We start from the raw sequence: 24,046 nt of genomic DNA on the forward strand, positions 1-24,046 counted from the left end.
CGGCCCGGGTTCGACTCCCGGTATGGGAACATGTACATTTAGGTGCGTCTGCTGTGGTGCTGCCATTCAACGAAGCTTTCCGCTTGTCAGTTGTAATGTAAACATACTCCACTCGCACCACAACCTACAGATGCAGAAGCTCTTCTGCGTAATATGCAAAATGTAAGAAATTATTGGGGGCTTTGATTTACGCAATTACACTACAATAAAACAATTAACAAAGAAAGTTAGAAACAAAAAATAATCAAATTCAGCAATAAAACTTTAAGAGATTAAATTCAGTCCCATATGGTCTAGCGGTTAGGATTCCTGGTTTTCACCCAGGCGGCCCGGGTTCGACTCCCGCTATGGGATCAAGTAGTATTGGGTGCATCTCTTCGTGGCCATATTGTGTCGCTGCCAATAAACAAAGATTAATGCTTGTCAGTTGTAAAGTATACATATGCCACTCGCAACAAATCTTACAGATGCATTAGATTTTCTGCGTAATATCTACAATTTCTGAAAATATGGGAGGCCTTGAATTATGCAATCAAACTACAAAAAGACAATTAACAAAGAAAGTTAGAAACAAAAAATAATCAAATTCAGCAATAAAACTTTAAGAGAAATAATTCAGTCCCATATGGTCTAGCGGTTAGGATTCCTGGTTTTCACCCAGGCGGCCCGTGTTCGACTCCCGGTATGGGAACTAGAAATTTTAGGTGCGGCTCTTCGTGGCCATGCTGTGGCACTTCCATCAAACGAAGATTTCCGCATGTCAGTTGTGATGTATACATACTCCAGTCTCACCCCAACCTTCAGATGAATAAGATCATCTGCGTAATATCAACAATTTCTGAAATTATGGGAGGCCTTGAAACAGGCAATTACACTACAATAAAACAATTAACAAAGAAAGTGAGAGACAAAAAATAATACAATTCTGGAGTAACAGATGTACCATATGGTCTAGCGGTTAGGATTCCTGGTTTTCACCCAGGCGGCCCGGGTTAGACTCCCGGTATGGGATCAAGTAGTATTGGGTGCATCTCTTCGTGGCCATATTGTGTCGCTGCCAATAAACGAAGATTAATGCTTGTCAGTTGTAAAGTATACATATGCCACTCGCAACAAATCTTACAGATGCATTAGATTTTCTGCGTAATATCTACAATTTCTGAAAATATGGGAGGCCTTGAATTATGCAATCAAACTACAAAAAGACAATTAACAAAGAAAGTTTAAAACAAATTATAATCAAATTCAAATATTAATAGAATTCCCATTTGGTCTAGCGGTTAGGATTCCTGGTTTTCACCCAGGCGGCCCGGGTTCGACTCCCGGTATGGGAACTAGAAATTTTAGGTGCGGCTCTTCGTGGCCATGCTGTGGCACTTCCACCAAACGAAGATTTCCGCATGTCAGTTGTGATGTATACATACTCCAGTCTCACCCCAACCTTCAGATGAATAAGATCATCTGCGTAATATCAACAATTTCTGAAATTATGGGAGGCCTTGAAACAGGCAATTACACTACAATAAAACAATTAACAAAGAAAGTGAGAGACAAAAAATAATACAATTCTGGAGTAACAGAAGTACCATCTGGTCTAGCGGTTAGGATTCCTGGTTTTCACCCAGGCGGCCCGGATTAGACTCCCGGTATGGGATCAAGTAGTATTGGGTGCATCTCTTCGTGGCCATATTGTGTCGCTGCCAATAAACAAAGATTAATGCTTGTCAGTTGTAAAGTATATATATGCCACTCGCATCAAATCTTACAGATGCATTAGAATTTCTGCGTAATATCTACAATTTCTGAAAATATGGGAGGCCTTGAATTATGCAATCAAACTACAAAAAGACAATTAACAAAGAAAGTTTAAAACAAATTATAATCAAATTCAAATGTTAATAGAATTCCCATATGGTCTAGCGGTTAGGATTCCTGGTTTTCACCCAGGCGGCCCGGGTTCGACTCCCGGTATGGGAACATGTACATTTAGGTGCGTCTGCTGTGGTGCTGCCATTCAACGATGCTTTCCGCTTGTCAGTTGTAATGTAAACATACTCCACTCGCACCACAACCTACAGATGCAGAAGCTCTTCTGCGTAATATGCAAAATGTAAGAAATTATTTGGGGCATTGATTTACGCAATTACACTACAATAAAACAATTAACAAAGAAAGTTAGAAACAAAAAATAATCAAATTCAGCAATAAAACTTTAAGGGATTTAATTCAGTCCCATATGGTCTAGCGGTTAGGATTCCTGGTTTTCACCCAGGCGGCCCGGGTTCGACTCCCGGTATGGGAACTAGAAATTGTAGGTGCGGCTCTTCGTGGCCATGCTGTGGCACTTCCATCAAACGAAGATTTCCGCAGGTCAGTTGTGATGCATACATACTCCAGTCTCACCCCAACCTTCAGATGGATAAGATCATCTGCGTAATATCAACAATTTCTGAAATTATGGGAGGCCTTGAAACAGGCAATTACACTACAATAAAACAATCAACAAAGAAAGTGAGAGACAAAAAATAATACAATTCTGGAGTAACAGATGTACCATATGGTCTAGCGGTTAGGATTCCTGGTTTTCACCCAGGCGGCCCGGGTTAGACTCCCGGTATGGGATCAAGTAGTATTGGGTGCATCTCTTCGTGGCCATATTGTGTCGCTGCCAATAAACGAAGATTAATGCTTGTCAGTTGTAAAGTATACATATGCCACTCGCAACAAATCTTACAGATGCATCAGATTTTCTGCGTAATATCTACAATTTCTGAAAATATGGGAGGCCTTGAATTATGCAATCAAACTACAAAAAGACAATTAACAAAGAAAGTTTAAAACAAATTATAATCAAATTCAAATCTTAATAGAATTCACATTTGGTCTAGCGGTTAGGATTCCTGGTTTTCACCCAGGCGGCCCGGGTTCGACTCCCGGTATGGGAACATGTACATTTAGGTGCGTCTGCTGTTGTGCTGCCATTCAACGAAGCTTTCCGCTTGTCAGTTGTAATGTAAACATACTCCACTCGCACCACAACCTACAGATGCAGAAGCTCTTCTGCGTAATATGCAAATTTTCAGAAATGATTGGGGGCCTTGAATTACGCAATTACACTACAATAAAACAATTAACAAAGAAAGTTAGAAACAAAAAATAATCAAATTCAGCAATAAAACTTTAAGAGATTTAATTCAGTCGCATATGGTCTAGCGGTTAGGATTCCTGGTTTTCACCCAGGCGGCCCGGGTTCAACTCCCGGTATGGGAACTAGAAATTTTAGGTGCGGCTCTTCGTGGCCATGCTGTGGCACTTCCATCAAACGAAGATATCCGCATGTCAGTTGTGATGTATACATACTCCAGTCTCACCCCAACCTTCAGATGAATAAGATCATCTGCGTAATATCAACAATTTCTGAAATTATGGGAGGCCTTGAAACAGGCAATTACACTACAATAAAACAATTAACAAAGAAAGTGAGAGACAAAAAATAATACAATTCTGGAGTAACAGAAGTACCATATGGTCTAGCGGTTAGGATTCCTGGTTTTCACCCAGGCGGCCCGGATTAGACTCCCGGTATGGGATCAAGTAGTATTGGGTGCATCTCTTCGTGGCCATATTGTGTCGCTACCAATAAACAAAGATTAATGCTTGTCAGTTGTAAAGTATACATATGCCACTCGCAACAAATCTTACAGATGCATTAGATTTTCTGCGTAATATCTAAAATTTCTGAAAATATGGGAGGCCTTGAATTATGCAATCAAACTACAAAAAGACAATTAACAAAGAAAGTTTAAAACAAATTATAATCAAATTCTAATGTTAATAGAATTCCCATATGGTCTAGCCGTTAGGATTCCTGGTTTTCACCCAGGCGGCCCGGGTTCGACTCCCGGTATGGGAACATGTACATTTAGGTGCGTCTGCTGTTGTGCTGCCATTCAACGAAGCTTTCCGCTTGTCAGTTGTAATGTAAACATACTCCACTCGCACCACAACCTACAGATGCAGAAGCTCTTCTGCGTAATATGCAAAATTTAAGAAATTATTGGGGGCCTTGAATTACGCAATTACACTACAATAAAACAATTAACAAAGAAAGTTAGAAACAAAAAATAATCAAATTCAGCAATAAAACTTTAAGAGATTTAATTCAGTCCCATATGGTCTAGCGGTTAGGATTCCTGGTTTTCACCCAGGCGGCCCAGGTTCGACTCCCGGTATGGGAACTAGTAATTTTAGGTGCGGCTCTTCGTGGCCATGCTATGGCACTTCCATCAAACGAAGATTTCCGCATGTCAGTTGTGATGTATACATACTCCAGTCTCACCCCAACCTTCAGATGAATAAGATCATCTGCGTAATATCAACAATTTCTGAAACTATGGGAGGCCTTGAAACAGGCAATTACACTACAATAAAACAATTAACAAAGAAAGTGAGAGACAAAAATAATACAATTCTGGAGTAACAAAAGTACCATATGGTCTAGCGGTTAGGATTCCTGGTTTTCACCCAGGCGTCCCGGATTAGACTCCCGGTATGGGATCAAGTAGTATTGGGTGCATCTCTTCGTGGCCATATTGTGTCGCTACCAATAAACAAAGATTAATGCTTGTCAGTTGTAAAGTATACATATGCCACTCGCAACAAATCTTACAGATGCATTAGATTTTCTGCGTAATATCTACAATTTCTGAAAATATGGGAGGCCTTGAATTATGCAATCAAACTACAAAAAGACAATTAACAAAGAAAGTTTAAAACAAATTATAATCAAATTCTAATGTTAATAGAATTCCCATATGGTCTAGCCGTTAGGATTCCTGGTTTTCACCCAGGCGGCCCGGGTTCGACTCCCGGTATGGGAACATGTACATTTAGGTGCGTCTGCTGTTGTGCTGCCATTCAACGAAGCTTTCTGCTTGTCAGTTGTAATGTAAACATACTCCACTCGCACCACAACCTACAGATGCAGAAGCCCTTCTGCGTAATATGCAAATTTTAAGAAATTATTGGGGGCCTTGAATTACGCAATTACACTACAATAAAACAATTAACAAAGAAAGTTAGAAACAAAAAATAATCAAATTCAGCAATAAAACTTTAAGAGTTTTAATTCAGTCCCATATGGTCTAGCGGTTAGGATTCCTGGTTTTCACCCAGGCGGCCCGGGTTCGACTCCCGGTATGGGAACCAGAAATTTTAGGTGCGGCTCTTCGTGGCCATGCTGTGGCACTTCCATCAAACGAAGATTTCCGCATGTCAGTTGTGATGTATACATACTCCAGTCTCACCCCAACCTTCAGATGAATAAGATCATCTGCGTAATATCAACAATTTCTGAAATTATGGGAGGCCTTGAAACAGGCAATTACACTACAATAAAACAATCAACAAAGAAAGTGAGAGACAAAAAATAATACAATTCTGGAGTAACAGATGTACCATATGGTCTAGCGGTTAGGATTCCTGGTTTTCACCCAGGCGGCCCGGGTTAGACTCCCGGTATGGGATCAAGTAGTATTGGGTGCATCTCTTCGTGGCCATATTGTGTCGCTGCCAATAAACGAAGATTAATGCTTGTCAGTTGTAAAGTATACATATGCCACTCGCAACAAATCTTACAGATGCATTAGATTTTCTGCGTAATATCTACAATTTCTGAAAATATGGGAGGCCTTGAATTATGCAATCAAACTACAAAAAGACAATTAACAAAGAAAGTTTAAAACAAATTATAATCAAATTCAATTATTAAAAGAATTCCCATTTGGTCTAGCGATTAGGATTCCTGGTTTTCACCCAGGCGGCCCGGGTTCGACTCCCGGTATGGGAACTAAAAATTTTAGGTGCGGCTCTTCGTGGCCATGCTGTGGCACTTCCATCAAACGAAGATTTCCGCATGTCAGTTGTGATGTATACATACTCCAGTCTCACCCCAACCTTCAGATGGATAAGATCATCTGCGTAATATCAACAATTTCTGAAATTATGGGAGGCCTTGAAACAGGCAATTACACTACAATAAAACAATTAACAAAGAAAGTGAGAGACAAAAAATAATACAATTCTGGAGTAACAGAAGTACCATCTGGTCTAGCGGTTAGGATTCCTGGTTTTCACCCAGGCGGCCCGGATTAGACTCCCGGTATGGGATCAAGTAGTATTGGGTGCATCTCTTCGTGGCCATATTGTGTCGCTGCCAATGAACAAAGATTAATGCTTGTCAGTTGTAAAGTATACATATGCCACTCGCAACAAATCTTACAGATGCATTAGATTTTCTGCATAATATCTACAATTTCTGAAAATATGGGAGGCCTTGAATTATGCAATCAAACTACAAAAAGACAATTAACAAAGAAAGTTTAAAACAAATTATAATCAAATTCAAATGTTAATAGGATTCCCATATGGTCTAGCGGTTAGGATTCCTGGTTTTCACCCAGGCGGCCCGGGTTCGACTCCCGGTATGGGAACATGTACATTTAGGTGCGTCTGCTGTTGTGCTGCCATTCAACGAAGCTTTCCGCTTGTCAGTTGTAATGTAAACATACTCCACTCGCACCACAACCTACAGATGCAGAAGCTCTTCTGCGTAATATGCAAAATTTAAGAAATTATTGGGGGCCTTGAATTACGCAATTACACTACAATAAAACAATTAACAAAGAAAGTTAGAAACAAAAAATAATCAAATTCAGCAATAAAACTTTAAGAGATTTAATTCAGTCCCATATGGTCTAGCGGTTAGGATTCCTGGTTTTCACCCAGGCGGCCCAGGTTCGACTCCCGGTATGGGAACTAGTAATTTTAGGTGCGGCTCTTCGTGGCCATGCTATGGCACTTCCATCAAACGAAGATTTCCGCATGTCAGTTGTGATGTATACATACTCCAGTCTCACCCCAACCTTCAGATGAATAAGATCATCTGCGTAATATCAACAATTTCTGAAACTATGGGAGGCCTTGAAACAGGCAATTACACTACAATAAAACAATTAACAAAGAAAGTGAGAGACAAAAATAATACAATTCTGGAGTAACAAAAGTACCATATGGTCTAGCGGTTAGGATTCCTGGTTTTCACCCAGGCGTCCCGGATTAGACTCCCGGTATGGGATCAAGTAGTATTGGGTGCATCTCTTCGTGGCCATATTGTGTCGCTACCAATAAACAAAGATTAATGCTTGTCAGTTGTAAAGTATACATATGCCACTCGCAACAAATCTTACAGATGCATTAGATTTTCTGCGTAATATCTACAATTTCTGAAAATATGGGAGGCCTTGAATTATGCAATCAAACTACAAAAAGACAATTAACAAAGAAAGTTTAAAACAAATTATAATCAAATTCTAATGTTAATAGAATTCCCATATGGTCTAGCCGTTAGGATTCCTGGTTTTCACCCAGGCGGCCCGGGTTCGACTCCCGGTATGGGAACATGTACATTTAGGTGCGTCTGCTGTTGTGCTGCCATTCAACGAAGCTTTCTGCTTGTCAGTTGTAATGTAAACATACTCCACTCGCACCACAACCTACAGATGCAGAAGCCCTTCTGCGTAATATGCAAATTTTAAGAAATTATTGGGGGCCTTGAATTACGCAATTACACTACAATAAAACAATTAACAAAGAAAGTTAGAAACAAAAAATAATCAAATTCAGCAATAAAACTTTAAGAGTTTTAATTCAGTCCCATATGGTCTAGCGGTTAGGATTCCTGGTTTTCACCCAGGCGGCCCGGGTTCGACTCCCGGTATGGGAACCAGAAATTTTAGGTGCGGCTCTTCGTGGCCATGCTGTGGCACTTCCATCAAACGAAGATTTCCGCATGTCAGTTGTGATGTATACATACTCCAGTCTCACCCCAACCTTCAGGTGAATAAGATCATCTGCGTAATATCAACAATTTCTGAAATTATGGGAGGCCTTGAAACAGGCAATTACACTACAATAAAACAATCAACAAAGAAAGTGAGAGACAAAAAATAATACAATTCTGGAGTAACAGATGTACCATATGGTCTAGCGGTTAGGATTCCTGGTTTTCACCCAGGCGGCCCGGGTTAGACTCCCGGTATGGGATCAAGTAGTATTGGGTGCATCTCTTCGTGGCCATATTGTGTCGCTGCCAATAAACGAAGATTAATGCTTGTCAGTTGTAAAGTATACATATGCCACTCGCAACAAATCTTACAGATGCATTAGATTTTCTGCGTAATATCTACAATTTCTGAAAATATGGGAGGCCTTGAATTATGCAATCAAACTACAAAAAGACAATTAACAAAGAAAGTTTAAAACAAATTATAATCAAATTCAATTATTAAAAGAATTCCCATTTGGTCTAGCGATTAGGATTCCTGGTTTTCACCCAGGCGGCCCGGGTTCGACTCCCGGTATGGGAACTAAAAATTTTAGGTGCGGCTCTTCGTGGCCATGCTGTGGCACTTCCATCAAACGAAGATTTCCGCATGTCAGTTGTGATGTATACATACTCCAGTCTCACCCCAACCTTCAGATGGATAAGATCATCTGCGTAATATCAACAATTTCTGAAATTATGGGAGGCCTTGAAACAGGCAATTACACTACAATAAAACAATTAACAAAGAAAGTGAGAGACAAAAAATAATACAATTCTGGAGTAACAGAAGTACCATCTGGTCTAGCGGTTAGGATTCCTGGTTTTCACCCAGGCGGCCCGGATTAGACTCCCGGTATGGGATCAAGTAGTATTGGGTGCATCTCTTCGTGGCCATATTGTGTCGCTGCCAATGAACAAAGATTAATGCTTGTCAGTTGTAAAGTATACATATGCCACTCGCAACAAATCTTACAGATGCATTAGATTTTCTGCATAATATCTACAATTTCTGAAAATATGGGAGGCCTTGAATTATGCAATCAAACTACAAAAAGACAATTAACAAAGAAAGTTTAAAACAAATTATAATCAAATTCAAATGTTAATAGGATTCCCATATGGTCTAGCGGTTAGGATTCCTGGTTTTCACCCAGGCGGCCCGGGTTCGACTCCCGGTATGGGAACATGTACATTTAGGTGCGTCTGCTGTTGTGCTGCCATTCAACGAAGCTTTCCGCTTGTCAGTTGTAATGTAAACATACTCCACTCGCACCACAACCTACAGATGCAGAAGCTCTTCTGCGTAATATGCAAAATTTAAGAAATTATTGGGGGCCTTGAATTACGCAATTACACTACAATAAAACAATTAACAAAGAAAGTTAGAAACAAAAAATAATCAAATTCAGCAATAAAACTTTAAGAGATTTAATTCAGTCCCATATGGTCTAGCGGTTAGGATTCCTGGTTTTCACCCAGGCGGCCCAGGTTCGACTCCCGGTATGGGAACTAGTAATTTTAGGTGCGGCTCTTCGTGGCCATGCTATGGCACTTCCATCAAACGAAGATTTCCGCATGTCAGTTGTGATGTATACATACTCCAGTCTCACCCCAACCTTCAGATGAATAAGATCATCTGCGTAATATCAACAATTTCTGAAACTATGGGAGGCCTTGAAACAGGCAATTACACTACAATAAAACAATTAACAAAGAAAGTGAGAGACAAAAATAATACAATTCTGGAGTAACAAAAGTACCATATGGTCTAGCGGTTAGGATTCCTGGTTTTCACCCAGGCGTCCCGGATTAGACTCCCGGTATGGGATCAAGTAGTATTGGGTGCATCTCTTCGTGGCCATATTGTGTCGCTACCAATAAACAAAGATTAATGCTTGTCAGTTGTAAAGTATACATATGCCACTCGCAACAAATCTTACAGATGCATTAGATTTTCTGCGTAATATCTACAATTTCTGAAAATATGGGAGGCCTTGAATTATGCAATCAAACTACAAAAAGACAATTAACAAAGAAAGTTTAAAACAAATTATAATCAAATTCTAATGTTAATAGAATTCCCATATGGTCTAGCCGTTAGGATTCCTGGTTTTCACCCAGGCGGCCCGGGTTCGACTCCCGGTATGGGAACATGTACATTTAGGTGCGTCTGCTGTTGTGCTGCCATTCAACGAAGCTTTCTGCTTGTCAGTTGTAATGTAAACATACTCCACTCGCACCACAACCTACAGATGCAGAAGCCCTTCTGCGTAATATGCAAATTTTAAGAAATTATTGGGGGCCTTGAATTACGCAATTACACTACAATAAAACAATTAACAAAGAAAGTTAGAAACAAAAAATAATCAAATTCAGCAATAAAACTTTAAGAGATTTAATTCAGTCCCATATGGTCTAGCGGTTAGGATTCCTGGTTTTCACCCAGGCGGCCCGGGTTCGACTCCCGGTATGGGAACCAGAAATTTTAGGTGCGGCTCTTCGTGGCCATGCTGTGGCACTTCCATCAAACGAAGATTTCCGCATGTCAGTTGTGATGTATACATACTCCAGTCTCACCCCAACCTTCAGATGAATAAGATCATCTGCGTAATATCAACAATTTCTGAAATTATGGGAGGCCTTGAAACAGGCAATTACACTACAATAAAACAATCAACAAAGAAAGTGAGAGACAAAAAATAATACAATTCTGGAGTAACAGATGTACCATATGGTCTAGCGGTTAGGATTCCTGGTTTTCACCCAGGCGGCCCGGGTTAGACTCCCGGTATGGGATCAAGTAGTATTGGGTGCATCTCTTCGTGGCCATATTGTGTCGCTGCCAATAAACGAAGATTAATGCTTGTCAGTTGTAAAGTATACATATGCCACTCGCAACAAATCTTACAGATGCATTAGATTTTCTGCGTAATATCTACAATTTCTGAAAATATGGGAGGCCTTGAATTATGCAATCAAACTACAAAAAGACAATTAACAAAGAAAGTTTAAAACAAATTATAATCAAATTCAATTATTAATAGAATTCCCATTTGGTCTAGCGATTAGGATTCCTGGTTTTCACCCAGGCGGCCCGGGTTCGACTCCCGGTATGGGAACTAAAAATTTTAGGTGCGGCTCTTCGTGGCCATGCTGTGGCACTTCCATCAAACGAAGATTTCCGCATGTCAGTTGTGATGTATACATACTCCAGTCTCACCCCAACCTTCAGATGGATAAGATCATCTGCGTAATATCAACAATTTCTGAAATTATGGGAGGCCTTGAAACAGGCAATTACACTACAATAAAACAATTAACAAAGAAAGTGAGAGACAAAAAATAATACAATTCTGGAGTAACAGAAGTACCATCTGGTCTAGCGGTTAGGATTCCTGGTTTTCACCCAGGCGGCCCGGATTAGACTCCCGGTATGGGATCAAGTAGTATTGGGTGCATCTCTTCGTGGCCATATTGTGTCGCTGCCAATAAACAAAGATTAATGCTTGTCAGTTGTAAAGTATACATATGCCACTCGCAACAAATCTTACAGATGCATTAGATTTTCTGCATAATATCTACAATTTCTGAAAATATGGGAGGCCTTGAATTATGCAATCAAACTACAAAAAGACAATTAACAAAGAAAGTTTAAAACAAATTATAATCAAATTCAAATGTTAATAGAATTCCCATATGGTCTAGCGGTTAGGATTCCTGGTTTTCACCCAGGCGGCCCGGGTTCGACTCCCGGTATGGGAACATGTACATTTAGGTGCGTCTGCTGTGGTGCTGCCATTCAACGAAGCTTTCCGCTTGTCAGTTGTAATGTAAACAAACTCCACTCGCACCACAACCTACAGATGCAGAAGCACTTCTGCGTAATATGCACATTTTCAGAAATGATTGGGGTCCTTGAATTACCCAATTACACTACAATAAAACAATTAACAAAGAAAGTTAGAAACAAAAAATAATCAAATTCAGCAATAAAACTTTAAGAGAATTAATTCAGTCCCATATGGTCTAGCGGTTAGGATTCCTGGTTTTCACCCAGGCGGCCCGGGTTCGACTCCCGGTATGGGAACTAGAAATTTTAGGTGCGGCACTTCGTGGCCATGCTGTGGCACTTCCATTAAATGAATATTTCCACACGTCAGTTGTAAAGTATACATACGCCACTCGCACTACATCCGACAGATGCATAAGATCTTCTGCGTAATACCTAACATTTCTGAAAATATGGGAGGCCTTGAATTATGCAATCAAACTACAAAAAGACAATTAACAAAGAAAGTTTGAAACAAAATATAATCAAATTTAATCACGAAAAAATAATCAAGGTCGGCAATAATAACTTTAATGGTGTTAATAAAGTCCCATATGGTCTAGCGGTTAGGATTCCTGTTTTTCACCCCGGCGGCCCGGGTTCGACTCCCGGTATGGGAACTAGTCATATTAGGTAGGCCCTGGTCACCTATCGTTGTCATGCTGTTGTGCGACGATGAAACGATGATATCCACATGACCGTTGGAGGCCTGCTGTATACAAACGGACTAAACTTGCACAATACCCTTCTGTTGTGCTGACCGTACGCTCATGTGAGTAATATGTCCAATATACGAAAGTATTGGGCACCTTGAATTATGCAATTAAACTACAATAAAACATTTAATCACTAAAGTTAGAAACCAAAAAAAATCAAGGTCGGCAATAATAACTTTAATAGTGTTAATGAAGTCCCATTTGGTCTAGCGGTTAGGATTCCTGGTTTTCACCCAGGCCTCCCGGGTTCGACTCCCGGTATGGGAACTAGAAATTTTAGGTGCGGCTCTTCGTGGCCATGCTGTGGCACTTCCATCAAACGAAGATTTCCGCTTGTCAGTTGTGATGGATACATACTCCAGTTTCACCCCAACCTACAGATGCATAAGATCTTCTGCGTAATATCAACAATTTCTGAAATTATGGGAGGCCTTGAAACAGGCAATTACACTACAATAAAACAATTAACAAAGAAAGTGAGAGACAAAAAATAATAAAATTCTGGAGTTACAGAAGTACCATATGGTCTAGCGGTTAGGATTCCTGGTTTTCACCCAGGCGGCCCGGATTAGACTCCCGGTATGGGATCAAGTAGTATTGGGTGCATCTCTTCGTGGCCATGTACATTTAGGTGCGTCTGCTGTGGTGCTGCCATTCAACGAAGCTTTCCGCTTGTCAGTTGTAATGTAAACATACTCCACTCGCACCACAAACTACAGATGCAGATACTCTTCTGCCTAATATGCAAATTTTCTGAAATTATTAGGGGCCTTGAATTACGCAATTACACTACAATAAAACAAATAACAAAGAAAGTTAGAAACAAAAAGTAATCAAATTCAGCAAAAAATTTCAAAATTCAGCTGGTTTTCACCCACGGCCCGGGTTCGACTCCCGGTATGGGAACGAGCAAATTTAGGTGCGTCTCCTCATATAGCCCACTTCAAAGTGCTGACATAATGCAATTTTGCAAAGGCGAGAATATGCATGTGTACGTTTTTCAAATGACATTTTCTCAAAATCTATACAGTAAAATAACATGGTTCCTTGTGTACAAGTAGTCAGCACACGGGTTAATATGGTCATATCAGTCAGTGCCTGAACTTATGTGAAATTCGGTCTATAGCCCACTTGCTGACATTATGCAATTTTGCAAAGGCGAGAATATGCATGTGTACGTTTTTCAAATGACATTTTCTCTAAATCTATACAGTAAAATCTAATGGTTCCTTGTGTACAAGTAGTCGGTACAACAGTTAGTATGGTCATATCAGTCATGCCTGAACTTATGTGAAATTCGGTCTATAGCCCACTTCAAAGTGCTGACATAATGCAATTTTGCATTATGGTGACCGATTAAAAGTGATGGGAAAAATAAAACGACTTGTCCGACTTGAGGGCTGCGTTATGAAACGATGCGTCAGATAAACGATCGCACACATACGACAGAGCCTATAAACTCAACAAATGAATCCTATTTAACAGCCCGTTCCCTAGTAAATCATTTAATTTTTTTCGTTAAGTGACCGTAACATACCTTTGTTTTCCGTTCGTTCCTTGCAGAAACAACAGACAGAATAAGCTTATTAATAATCAGACGGAAATCGTCGAGCGATGTCTTTTGTTCAGAAGCGTTTTTCAATATGTGTGCAACAGTAGACATGCAAACGTTAAAGATTCTTAGAAAAAAATTCCAACGTCATGCAGCTCATTGTGACGTCATAAGAGAGATGACCTATCCACCGTGGCCGTGTGTGTGTGTTCCTGTCCTGTGTTTGTGCGTGCGTGTGTTACGGACAGTGCTGTTAGCCTAGCAGAGGCGAGATGTTTGCATGTCATGAATATTCATAATAAGAGCCAAAATCTATCTATCAATGTAAGCACCAACAGAGGATCATGGGCATCAGGGCTCCGTTTCCCGATAACGATGCTCGTACGATCATTCTCACGATGGATCTTGCAAGCCATCGTAAATTTCTTTGGAGCGCTTCGAACGCGCGTTCACTGCACTCACGACGTTCGTAGGATTGTAACCGTCTACTGACACGGTGCTGAAATGGGCTCCGTAGGAGGGGGCGACGCAGGAATGATGCAGGAAAATGGGGTTAAAAAGCGTTAAAATATCTCCCCATCAAGGCCATCAACAGAATAGCCCACGAAAAGATTAGACTGCAATAATATGAATGCTAAAGATATTAAAACACAATTGATTAGGCCTAGGCTGACATATGCTACATTAGTCCTTATCCTGAACGCACTACTACATTTTTCAAGGCATTTTCCCCCCTGAAATAATTACAAAAATAGCTTGTGTGACAACTACATTTATCTAAATGTGCAGCAAAGAGCCGACTATCTGATTCCTCATAAGGTTTCATTGATTGGCGCGCAATTTAGAATCTATGATGTAAAACAAAAAATGCAACATTCCATTAATTCAGTAGCATTCAAACTCAGATTCTGGGCATTGAAACCCGGCTATTGCTGACCCGATTAGGAGAGCTTGGTCTAGATCCTGCCCATATTGTTGGGCAGGATGATGTATAGGCCTTTTTACACTGCCAAGCCGGACACCCGCATGCAAGAATGAGCTCACGTCTGAGTAAAGGCTACAAACGAAATTAACTATTTACAAGTGCAAAAACTTCAACTTATTGTTCATTATGCTGAGCACTTGTTTTTTATCCCGACAAAAGCCTCATAAGGAAAGTTCCTCTGCGTCTCTTGTAGATCGTAGGCCTACCATCTTTCAAGGTATTTTTTAATGTGACTACATAACCTTCTCTCACATGATCAGCAGCTCGCGGATTTCACTTACACCGAAACAGCCTGCCCTGGCCATCATATCCCTTCTTTTCCGGGCAGGCTATACTAGGTTATTAACTTATCCTGGAAATAATAGTATATTAAACAAATCCCAGCACCACACCAAAAGGAGGCAGCAAATCAGAGCTAAACATATCTATCTGCTCATTTCCACATGGTAAGAGAGCAACACAAAACAGGTTTATAATATTTGGATGTTTTATTTTCTTTAAATCAAGCAGGTTACATTTCATTCGTTTTTACACAATCTGATATTTGGAGGCATTTGCAAATATGCTCATAAATTACATGATTTGTAATCCCAAAGAATGAGGTGGTTAATGATCAATATTGGGATCAACAGTGATCACCCTACTAATGTAGGCATTACGTATGCAGGCAGAAAAATAAAAGTTCCCATTAAGGTCTCATGTGAAACACCACAGGTCTAAAATACTCAGGAACACATGAAAATGGCACAAAAATGAATTTCACTCTCCAACTTTTTGCTAAAGAGACGTTGACAGGCCCACAGAGAGCCTGGAGCTCACGGGACAACATTCACACATTCTACTTCATGAAGAGGTCAGATTATCGTCAGACCAGACATTACATGTAAGGACACTGAACATTTGGCCGGATTACACATAGAAATGCAATCCAAAACAAAATGGGTAAAGATAAAGCATGTTTATTGATGCGGCAAACAAAGGTTCAAATATCCTCCAAAGCACTTCAAGCACTCAAAGAATGAAACTCAAAACGCAGATGCGGTAAAAGAAGAAACTTCTAAATTAAAGTGGAGCGACCCAGGGACAAGTCTGGTTTGGGTTAAAGATTATGGATGGTTAACTTTGTGTAACGTGTTTGGACAAGCAAGTTTAGGTTTTAGGCAAGCGACTTCAGGTATTAGGCAAGCGACTTCAGGTATTAGGCAAGCGAGTTAAGCCAAGAGAGTACTGGCAAGCGAGTCAAGCTAAGCGAGTTTAGGTTTTATGCAAGCGAGTTTAGGTTATATGCAAGCGAGTTTAGGTTTTATGCAAGCGAGTTTAGCCAAGCGAGTACAGGCAAGCGAGTCAAGCTAAGCGAGTTTAGGTTTTAGGCAAGCGAGTTCAGGTATTAGGCAAGCGAGTTTAGGCAAGCGAGTTTAGGCAAGCGAGTTTAGGCAAGCGAGTTCAGGTATTAGGCAAGCGAGTTTAGGCAAGCAAGTTCAGGTATTAGGCAAGCGACGCGAGTTTAGCCAAGCAAGTTCAGGTTTTATGCAAGCGAGTTTAGGTTCTATGCAAGCGAGTTTAGACAAGCGAGTTTAGGCAAGCAAGTTTAGGTAAGAGAGTCAAGTTACTTTAGGCCTCACTTTATTTGCGGTTAAATTGCGGCATTAGGTTTGCTTCCAGCCTCGTCCCTCTAGTCGCTCCCTATAAAGAGGGTTCCCAGCTACCGTGATAAAATACAACAGCTGGGATTACAGATATGGAGTACAGAAATAAATGACAAAGATTGATTGATTGGTGCAACAAAAAATGGAGAAAATAATTACTTTCTCTCCATTGAAACCCAGTCATATCTTACAATCTCACGAGGTCCCGCCGCAAGGGGCAGACTTACGAGCTCTATAGAGTGTGCACTGTGTGTTGATGTTGGGTGTGGATTAATGTGCTGGTGTAGCCATCCAGGGATCCTCAGGGTTTATGGGAGTAGGACACACTGGTGTAGCCATCCAGGGATCCTCAGGGTTTATGGGAGTAGGACACACTGGTGTAGTTCAGTACTGTGAAGTAAATTGATGCAAAAAGTAGAATCAGTGTCAAGGGCAATCAAATGTCTATAAATGCAGGAACAGCCCCATCTGGTCTCAATCAGCATTTGATTTCATAGACTTAAATTAGCGAAAAAAAAAGCATTTATTTACCGCAACAGTCCTAGTGCTGGAGAACCAGGTTTAAAAAAAATTCAATACGAGCCTCCAGGTGCATTGGAGTTACTGCATTTAATTAACTTTAATTTAATTAAGAGCACACTAGTCAGTGGAGATGTTCACAGAAAAGACTTGTCTTCAGACCTTTATAAAGATCAGGAGGGATTATATAATTGCCGTTTGACGCGTTAGGTCTGTTCAAGGAGGAAGTAAATATTTACCAGCGTTGGGTCTCTGCACCATGACACCCAGCTGCCGCACATCTGGTCTCCCTTTAAGTCGCCTGAAGGAGAGGTCAACTTAATTGAACCTAAGGGGAATGGGTCACAAGAAAAGGTAAGGATAAATCAAAGCTAAAACATAGAAAGGATGAAAACAAGCATTGTCCAACATGGGGTTTGTAAAAACATTTAGGTGTACAATCCAACCATCAAAAACAGGCTCTTCTTATCATGTTTCCAATGTACCCCGAGTTGCTACGCCCTCATCAGCCACCAGGTGGCAGACTTGATTTTGTCAGAAGGAGCAAAATAGCCATCCAGCTTGATTACAGCAATAGTAGAGGAGTCAAAAGAATGCGTTTGAGCACCTTCAGCCATTGGCTCTTGTTCAAGGACATCCCGCTGATTGGCTGAAGTCAGATCTTATTCTCTAGAAAGTTTGTTACAGAAGAAGCCCCTAGTATCAAAGCAACATACCCGCCAAACAAAACTAACCTTGCTGAATAAATGAAAATGTCTTCAAGATGGTCAATCCAGTATCTTACCGGTTCCACATGGAGTCTCTAGTCGGCTGCGCTGCGGGCCTTAGGTCCGTCCTCTGCTCCGGGACGAGGTCTTGAGTATAAAGAACCAGTCAGTCATCAAGCTGCTTGGTCTCTTCAAAGAGGTGGAGGTTTGACCGCCTGCACCATGAGGACGCTGTGGATACGGTATGGGACCATTTATCAGCGGATCTGAACTGCAGAACTTTAATCACATCAGCTGTAGATTTATGTACCTTCTCCGGAAAGATGAGTGGTCGTCAGCCCCTGAGCAGTGATCTTCATCCCCAGTGACTCCTTCAATCCTGCTGGAGCAAACACTCAGTTACCATTTGGAGATGACCCAGCTACCCTAGTGTACTCACTACTAAGTGATACAACCCGGTTCAGTGTTTCCCCCAGACAATGTCTTAGTCAAGGTGGGGGGGGGGGGGGGGTCTTCGTGAGGGTTTCAGTTCGCAATAATACATACAACCGCCTTTTCAATTGCATTCAAAATGCTTTATGGCACGACTATTGTTTTGAACAGTATACAGTATTACCGACAAATTATTTATCTATATTTTTTGTATTTGAGGAAAGTATGTTTTCTTTCCCTACGAGTTTTGCACTTTGTTATTGCATAATTATTTTTTATATATAATTTTTCTACATTGGTAGTCAAGGCAGGGCCCTACTGTTAAGACGGCCTTAACCATACAGTGCTGGGGGAAACACTGCAGTTACTTGAGTTAAACATTAGAGTTTTGTCCCCACATGGCGATACCACCAGTTCATGGCTGCGCTCTTTGATTTTCTCGTTGATCAGATTGACCTGGAGAAAGAGCTTACCTTCCATGGATGAGGAGCTGGTTGGTCTAATCACGAGCCGCCTTCGGACCTCCACCGCCGGATCCCCCAGCCGTCCACCGCCGGGACCGTCTCCTCCAGGACCTCCACCGGGCCAACCGCCTGGACCTCCGCAACGTCGCCTCATTTCTTCTGAAATGTGACACACGTTCTATTTGCACCCCGGACATTCCTCCCCGTTCATGATGCACTGGAGAAGAGTTTAGCTTTACTGGATGAGGAGCCGCCGCCGCCTCCGGGCCCTCCAGGACGCCGCCGCCGCCTCCGGGCCCTCCAGGACGCCGCCGCCGCCGCCGGGCCCTCCAGGACGCCACCGCCGCCGGGCCCTCCAGGACGCCACCGCCGCCGGGCCCTCCAGGACGCCACCGCCGCCGGGCCCTCCAGGACGCCGCCTCCAGGCCCACTGACTCCAGGACCTCCAGGTTGGCCTCCACCTCCAGGCCCGCCGTTGCCTCCAGGACCTCGGCCGTCTCCAGGCGTTCCAGGTTGACCACCTCCAGGCCCTTCTGAAATGTGAGACACAAGTTCCAGTGGAACATTTCTCCCCTTTCATCATGGATGCACTGAAGATGAGTTTAACTTCACTGGATGAGGAGCCGCCACCTGGCCCTCCATGCCGCCCCTTCCAGGTTGGACGCCTCCAGGACCTCCAGGCCACCTCTGCCTCCAGGCTGGCCTCTGCCTCCAGGACCTCCGCCTCAGTCCTTCTGAAAGGCGAATGACACGTTCCATTTGCACACTGCACATTTCTCCCCGTACATGATGCAGATAATCAACTCCTCCTCTGCTTTAGCTCCCACAGATCTCACTGATGCCCTACTGTGCAGTCTTGAGTGAGGTATTATTTAACCCAACACCTCGCTCACTCAGATGTCAGTAGCTTATCTTCTCCCATTCTGTGCGTTCTTGAGAAGTATCATTTCCTATAAACTCCCAAACCCAGCCACACATCTAATCTTCATAAGGACACTAGTCCTAGTGGCTGAGAACGCTTGGCTAACAAGCCAATCACAACCAATGACTGAATTCCAGTTTTATTCTGAACCGTTTGACCACGCCAAGGAGGAGTTTATAGGATGTGCAGTTCAACGGCTCACCCGTCTGTTCCTGTAGGACTGAACGTCTCCTGGCCAACATCCACCTGCAGCTCCCAGCTCCAGACCCGCTCTGTTGAAGCCTCTGGGAGTACAATCCGCTCCTGAACAAAAACAACTGTTCATAAATCATTTGGTACTCTGCAATCCTTGGAAATATTATGAAGCATGAGCTCGAATAGAAAATGTTCAAATCCTGTATAAAGATTAATTGTTGTACAAATTTGTATAGTTCTATTGATTACTTTTTTACTTCTATAAAACATTTAATGAATAGTGGGAAACTACACAAGAAAAGTAAATGAATGCGGTTTTAACGCGGTTATATTAGTAAAGCAAGTCTTGCCCAAAAAGTCAATAAATGTGACCACATTTTATCATTATTATTAACTATTTAGTGCTTCACTAAATTCCTATAGCAAGTGGAAACGTTACTCTCCTTCATTGGTGATGTTCATGTTCCTCGATATCTTCCAATGGACTCGTTGTGAAATCCTTCTGGATCCTCTGCGTCGAAGTGCGTTGTTCAATTTCCAAGGGGCGTGTCTAAAGGGCGCAATCTAAAAATGGGTCGATGCTATGCTATTGGATAGGCCTCGACTAATCATAGCATTGGAACGGGTGATGCAGAAATACATATTCCTCAAAATCTTTTAGTAGGCTAGTCGTTCGTTCTTTTAGTGAGCATATACAGTCTTTAGTTCACTAACTTCCATCTTTGTTGTTGAAACACCTCTACATGTTGCGTATATCCAACCTCACATTAGATAGCCTAAAGGGTTGCTATTGGTCGGTCTATTTCGTACCGGGCAGAAAACGTTACATAACGGAGGGGCGCCTGACCGCATCTTTTAAGAGCAAATTATATACGAGGTCCGTCTAGTTCCGAAGCTATTGGTGAAATACGCAAAACGAATATTGAAATGTTGATTTTGGCATTTAATTTGCATCTACATTTTGCCAGTGAAGGAGTTTAGGTTTGCCAATCTAGGGGGGTCTAACAGGCAGTAAACATGTTCATTAAAATACAAATGCAAAGTCCACAGAACATACGCGAATAAAAACCACATTGCACAACCAGCGGTCAACAGCAGCAGCAGCAAGTGTATTGAAAGTAGAAAAGTAGTAAAGAGAAGAATAGAATTGGGAGGGTGGTGTGCAAGTCAGACACTGCATCTAACCCAGGACCACCTTGCAGATCACAAGCAGCAAACCTTCTACCAGACCAACCAAACACACATCAACAGGCCCCCAGTCAGTAGGGTCAGTCAGACAGGTTTCCACAGAAGGGCTCAGTGCGGTTATGGGTTGAGCAAAAACAGACCCCTTTCTTCCTTCCACAAGTTTCCATCTTGGATTTTTCAGACATGTGGAGTCGGACATGTTTCAAGTTATCCGTGGATTCCTGAGGGCAGTGAAGTATCTGCAGAAGGTGACGTCCAGGTCCAGCGGTCTGCCGCATGGTTGTGAGCGAGAAGCTCGAGACGAGAAGAGTGGCGAAGTCACGCCCCTTCCGGTAGGGCTCATGGGACCTATGAGATCGAAAAATATGAATGGGTGTCAATGGAGAGAAAATAATAATTTTTTATATTTGTATTGTATTTAATTGTTTAATCGCATTTATGAATGTTCAAAAACCTTCCTATACGTCATTTGACGCGATCGCCCGTTTCCCGGCAACAGACGATCGCGTCGTCTTTTGCTATTCGATTAAACAATTAAATACAATACAAATATAAAGTAAAAACAAGTGTTATCTAGCGATCCGTTATCTGTATTATGTTATTTCGTCTTTTGGAAACATGAGCCGAATGTTTTTTGCAACCTGCCCGGCAACAGACGATCGCGTCGTCTGTTACCAGGGCCCCGTTTCCCGATATCGATGGATCTTCGCTCGTAAGATGGTGCGAAAGGTGGACCCTTCGAACCATCGATAATTTATTTGGAGCGTTTCCCGAAACTCCTCTTAAAGGCACCCAGTGCAACTTTCGAGGCTTAAAAATAAACATTCAATTTCTAGTCTTTTTTGCACGTAGTAAGTTTCAATAACTCCATACCATTACATACCGACATTTAAAGGCACCCAGTGCAACTTTCGAGGCTTAAAAATAAACATTCAATTTCTAGTCTTTTTTACACGTAGTAAGTTTCAATAACTCCATACCATTACATACCGACATTTAAGCAGCAAAGATGAGACGTCGTTGTGTGGTGAGAACTGATACAAAATCGATAACAACAACAATGCCGCCATTTTCTTTATTTTTTGTAACCTACAATAAATAAAGCAGGCTTCCAGTCAATGGAAAAATGGCTTCTCCCCACCGGCAATTGTTGTTGTTTACGACAGTTCTCACCACACAACGACGTCTCATCTTTGCTCCTTGAATGTCGATATGTAATGGTATGGAGTTATTGAAACTTACTACCTATAAAAAAGACTAGAAATTGAATGTTTATTTTTCATTGAATGTTTACATAAAGTTGCACTGGGTGCCTTTAACGTGAACGCGCATTCGCTGCACTCAAGAGGAACGTAGGATTGTACCTGTCCGCTGACATGGTGCTGAAACGGGCTATGACGCAGGGGGAGACGCAGGAATGTCGGAGGAAAATGGGGTTAAAAAGGCTTAAAATATCTCCCCATCAAGGCCAACCGCAGAGTAGCCTACGAAAAGAATAGATTGCAATAATATGAATGCTAAAGATATTAAAATACAATTGATTAAGCCTAGGCCGACATATATATCAGTCCTAATCCTGAGCGCACGATCGGGAGGTGGAAGTTGCGCTTTAGATGCCTTCACAAGTCCAGCGGAGGGCTCCAGTTTTCGCCGGCCAAGTCATGCGCTGTGATATGTGTGACAGCTATGTTGCACAAAATTGCAGCTAAGGCTGGGGTAGCTTGGGTTGAACCGGAGGACATTGAGGACGATGACGACGAGGAAGATCGGTGTGAGGACGGCCTCCCTCATAACTACGCGGCTGGTTTTCATGCACGTCGAAGAGTGATTGAGACTTTTTTTTAACCCCCTCCACCCTCCCACATGTCACTAAACATTCCCGTCAACGTGACCAATCCCCACCATATCCCAGCCTTTTGCCTGCTCCTTTGCATTTTTTTTAAATATTTTTATAATTAATATTTTTATTTTTATTTTTACCATTACCAATGTGTTATAATAAAACGCATTCAATACTAGGAATGTCCGCTGGCTACGCCACTGAGGCTATAGTAGGCTAACGAGGCTCTTAGCGTCCTACGAGTACCCTGGAGCACTCGTTAGCGACTCGTGAGCGTTTTTAAGAGGTTCGTTACCAAAGATGCTTTCGGGAAACGGTGTGAAAACTGTACGATGCTCGTACGACCCACTCTGCGATCCCCTTAGGCTAAAGATGCTTTCGGGAAACGGGGCCCAGGCAGGTTGTCAAGATGTAAACAACAGATGACGTAGGCCGGTACAATTTTCGCCCCCGGTACAATTTTAACGTGACACCGCCTCTAGATTGTTGTTGTTGACGCTTCTGCGTCTGGTCGTACGTCCTGATAACGTCTGTACGTCATACGACGTCTTCTCTGGTGATGCGTTAAATGACTACCGTAATAACTGGTATTTGAGTCTGCGCGCATTTTTCCCCCATTCAGTGTCAAAATCGGGGACATTTCCGGTGACAGCTTTGACCGGGGACAGATCACCGAAAACGGGGACTGTCCCCGGAAATCGGGGACGTCTGGTCACCCTAACCCAGCGGTTCCCAAACTGGGGGTCGCGGAGAGATGGGCCAGTTTGCATATTAAAAAAAAAAAATATATATATATATATATATACGAATAATTATATGAAACATTATATTAAAATACTGGCGTCAGAATAGGCTTTTAATGCACAGCCACTTTTGCACTTTGGTTTTGGGGTGGGCCAGGGAGGAGGTATTGATTTTTTTTTAAAAAAATAATAATAATATACCGGTATATACATATATTGCTACAAGGTGAAAAATATTATATGTTCTGGGATGGGTTGTGGGGGTACTGTTTATCATTGACTGTCATGAATAATTTTTTTATTGTTTTATAATAAAACTTAAGCCAAAAGGCTATATTTGCATATTTACATGGCTGTCTCTGAAGATTTATATTACATAGTAATAATAACATTATTAAAAATAACAATAATAATAATGGTGAT

General features: G+C 41.7%; 1 long non-coding RNA gene and 18 other non-coding genes across 19 annotated transcripts; 18 read left to right on the forward strand and 1 right to left on the reverse strand.

Annotated features, from left to right (window-relative positions):
• The first annotated feature begins 282 nt into the window (after nt 1–282).
• trnae-uuc (transfer RNA glutamic acid (anticodon UUC)) lies at nt 283–354 on the forward strand. The gene has a single exon. It is a non-coding gene; the product is annotated as a tRNA-Glu (tRNA).
• Nucleotides 355–1,905: 1,551 nt separating this feature from the next.
• On the forward strand, nt 1,906–1,977 carry trnae-uuc (transfer RNA glutamic acid (anticodon UUC)). Its single transcript has one exon. It is a non-coding gene; the product is annotated as a tRNA-Glu (tRNA).
• A 253-nt stretch (nt 1,978–2,230) lies between these two features.
• Nucleotides 2,231–2,302, forward strand: trnae-uuc (transfer RNA glutamic acid (anticodon UUC)). Its single transcript has one exon. It is a non-coding gene; the product is annotated as a tRNA-Glu (tRNA).
• Nucleotides 2,303–3,198: 896 nt separating this feature from the next.
• Nucleotides 3,199–3,270, forward strand: trnae-uuc (transfer RNA glutamic acid (anticodon UUC)). The gene has a single exon. It is a non-coding gene; the product is annotated as a tRNA-Glu (tRNA).
• Nucleotides 3,271–3,841: 571 nt separating this feature from the next.
• On the forward strand, nt 3,842–3,913 carry trnae-uuc (transfer RNA glutamic acid (anticodon UUC)). The gene has a single exon. It is a non-coding gene; the product is annotated as a tRNA-Glu (tRNA).
• Nucleotides 3,914–4,166: 253 nt separating this feature from the next.
• On the forward strand, nt 4,167–4,238 carry trnae-uuc (transfer RNA glutamic acid (anticodon UUC)). Its single transcript has one exon. It is a non-coding gene; the product is annotated as a tRNA-Glu (tRNA).
• Nucleotides 4,239–4,808: 570 nt separating this feature from the next.
• Nucleotides 4,809–4,880, forward strand: trnae-uuc (transfer RNA glutamic acid (anticodon UUC)). The gene has a single exon. It is a non-coding gene; the product is annotated as a tRNA-Glu (tRNA).
• Nucleotides 4,881–5,133: 253 nt separating this feature from the next.
• On the forward strand, nt 5,134–5,205 carry trnae-uuc (transfer RNA glutamic acid (anticodon UUC)). Its single transcript has one exon. It is a non-coding gene; the product is annotated as a tRNA-Glu (tRNA).
• Nucleotides 5,206–6,419: 1,214 nt separating this feature from the next.
• trnae-uuc (transfer RNA glutamic acid (anticodon UUC)) lies at nt 6,420–6,491 on the forward strand. Its single transcript has one exon. It is a non-coding gene; the product is annotated as a tRNA-Glu (tRNA).
• Nucleotides 6,492–6,744: 253 nt separating this feature from the next.
• Nucleotides 6,745–6,816, forward strand: trnae-uuc (transfer RNA glutamic acid (anticodon UUC)). Its single transcript has one exon. It is a non-coding gene; the product is annotated as a tRNA-Glu (tRNA).
• A 570-nt stretch (nt 6,817–7,386) lies between these two features.
• On the forward strand, nt 7,387–7,458 carry trnae-uuc (transfer RNA glutamic acid (anticodon UUC)). The gene has a single exon. It is a non-coding gene; the product is annotated as a tRNA-Glu (tRNA).
• A 253-nt stretch (nt 7,459–7,711) lies between these two features.
• On the forward strand, nt 7,712–7,783 carry trnae-uuc (transfer RNA glutamic acid (anticodon UUC)). Its single transcript has one exon. It is a non-coding gene; the product is annotated as a tRNA-Glu (tRNA).
• A 1,214-nt stretch (nt 7,784–8,997) lies between these two features.
• trnae-uuc (transfer RNA glutamic acid (anticodon UUC)) lies at nt 8,998–9,069 on the forward strand. The gene has a single exon. It is a non-coding gene; the product is annotated as a tRNA-Glu (tRNA).
• A 253-nt stretch (nt 9,070–9,322) lies between these two features.
• Nucleotides 9,323–9,394, forward strand: trnae-uuc (transfer RNA glutamic acid (anticodon UUC)). Its single transcript has one exon. It is a non-coding gene; the product is annotated as a tRNA-Glu (tRNA).
• A 570-nt stretch (nt 9,395–9,964) lies between these two features.
• On the forward strand, nt 9,965–10,036 carry trnae-uuc (transfer RNA glutamic acid (anticodon UUC)). The gene has a single exon. It is a non-coding gene; the product is annotated as a tRNA-Glu (tRNA).
• A 253-nt stretch (nt 10,037–10,289) lies between these two features.
• trnae-uuc (transfer RNA glutamic acid (anticodon UUC)) lies at nt 10,290–10,361 on the forward strand. Its single transcript has one exon. It is a non-coding gene; the product is annotated as a tRNA-Glu (tRNA).
• Nucleotides 10,362–11,575: 1,214 nt separating this feature from the next.
• Nucleotides 11,576–11,647, forward strand: trnae-uuc (transfer RNA glutamic acid (anticodon UUC)). Its single transcript has one exon. It is a non-coding gene; the product is annotated as a tRNA-Glu (tRNA).
• A 253-nt stretch (nt 11,648–11,900) lies between these two features.
• On the forward strand, nt 11,901–11,972 carry trnae-uuc (transfer RNA glutamic acid (anticodon UUC)). The gene has a single exon. It is a non-coding gene; the product is annotated as a tRNA-Glu (tRNA).
• Nucleotides 11,973–16,783: 4,811 nt separating this feature from the next.
• Nucleotides 16,784–19,071, reverse strand: LOC132471065 (uncharacterized). The gene is made up of 6 exons (XR_009528757.1): nt 18,975–19,071; nt 18,745–18,894; nt 18,150–18,218; nt 17,917–18,070; nt 17,372–17,460; nt 16,784–17,003 (listed from the first exon to the last, which is right to left on the reverse strand). It is a non-coding gene; the product is annotated as an uncharacterized LOC132471065 (long non-coding RNA).
• Nucleotides 19,072–24,046: the final 4,975 nt, after the last annotated feature.

Source organism: Gadus macrocephalus, chromosome 13 (assembly GCF_031168955.1).
Source record: "Gadus macrocephalus chromosome 13, ASM3116895v1".
Classification (NCBI taxonomy): domain Eukaryota; kingdom Metazoa; phylum Chordata; class Actinopteri; order Gadiformes; family Gadidae; genus Gadus; species Gadus macrocephalus.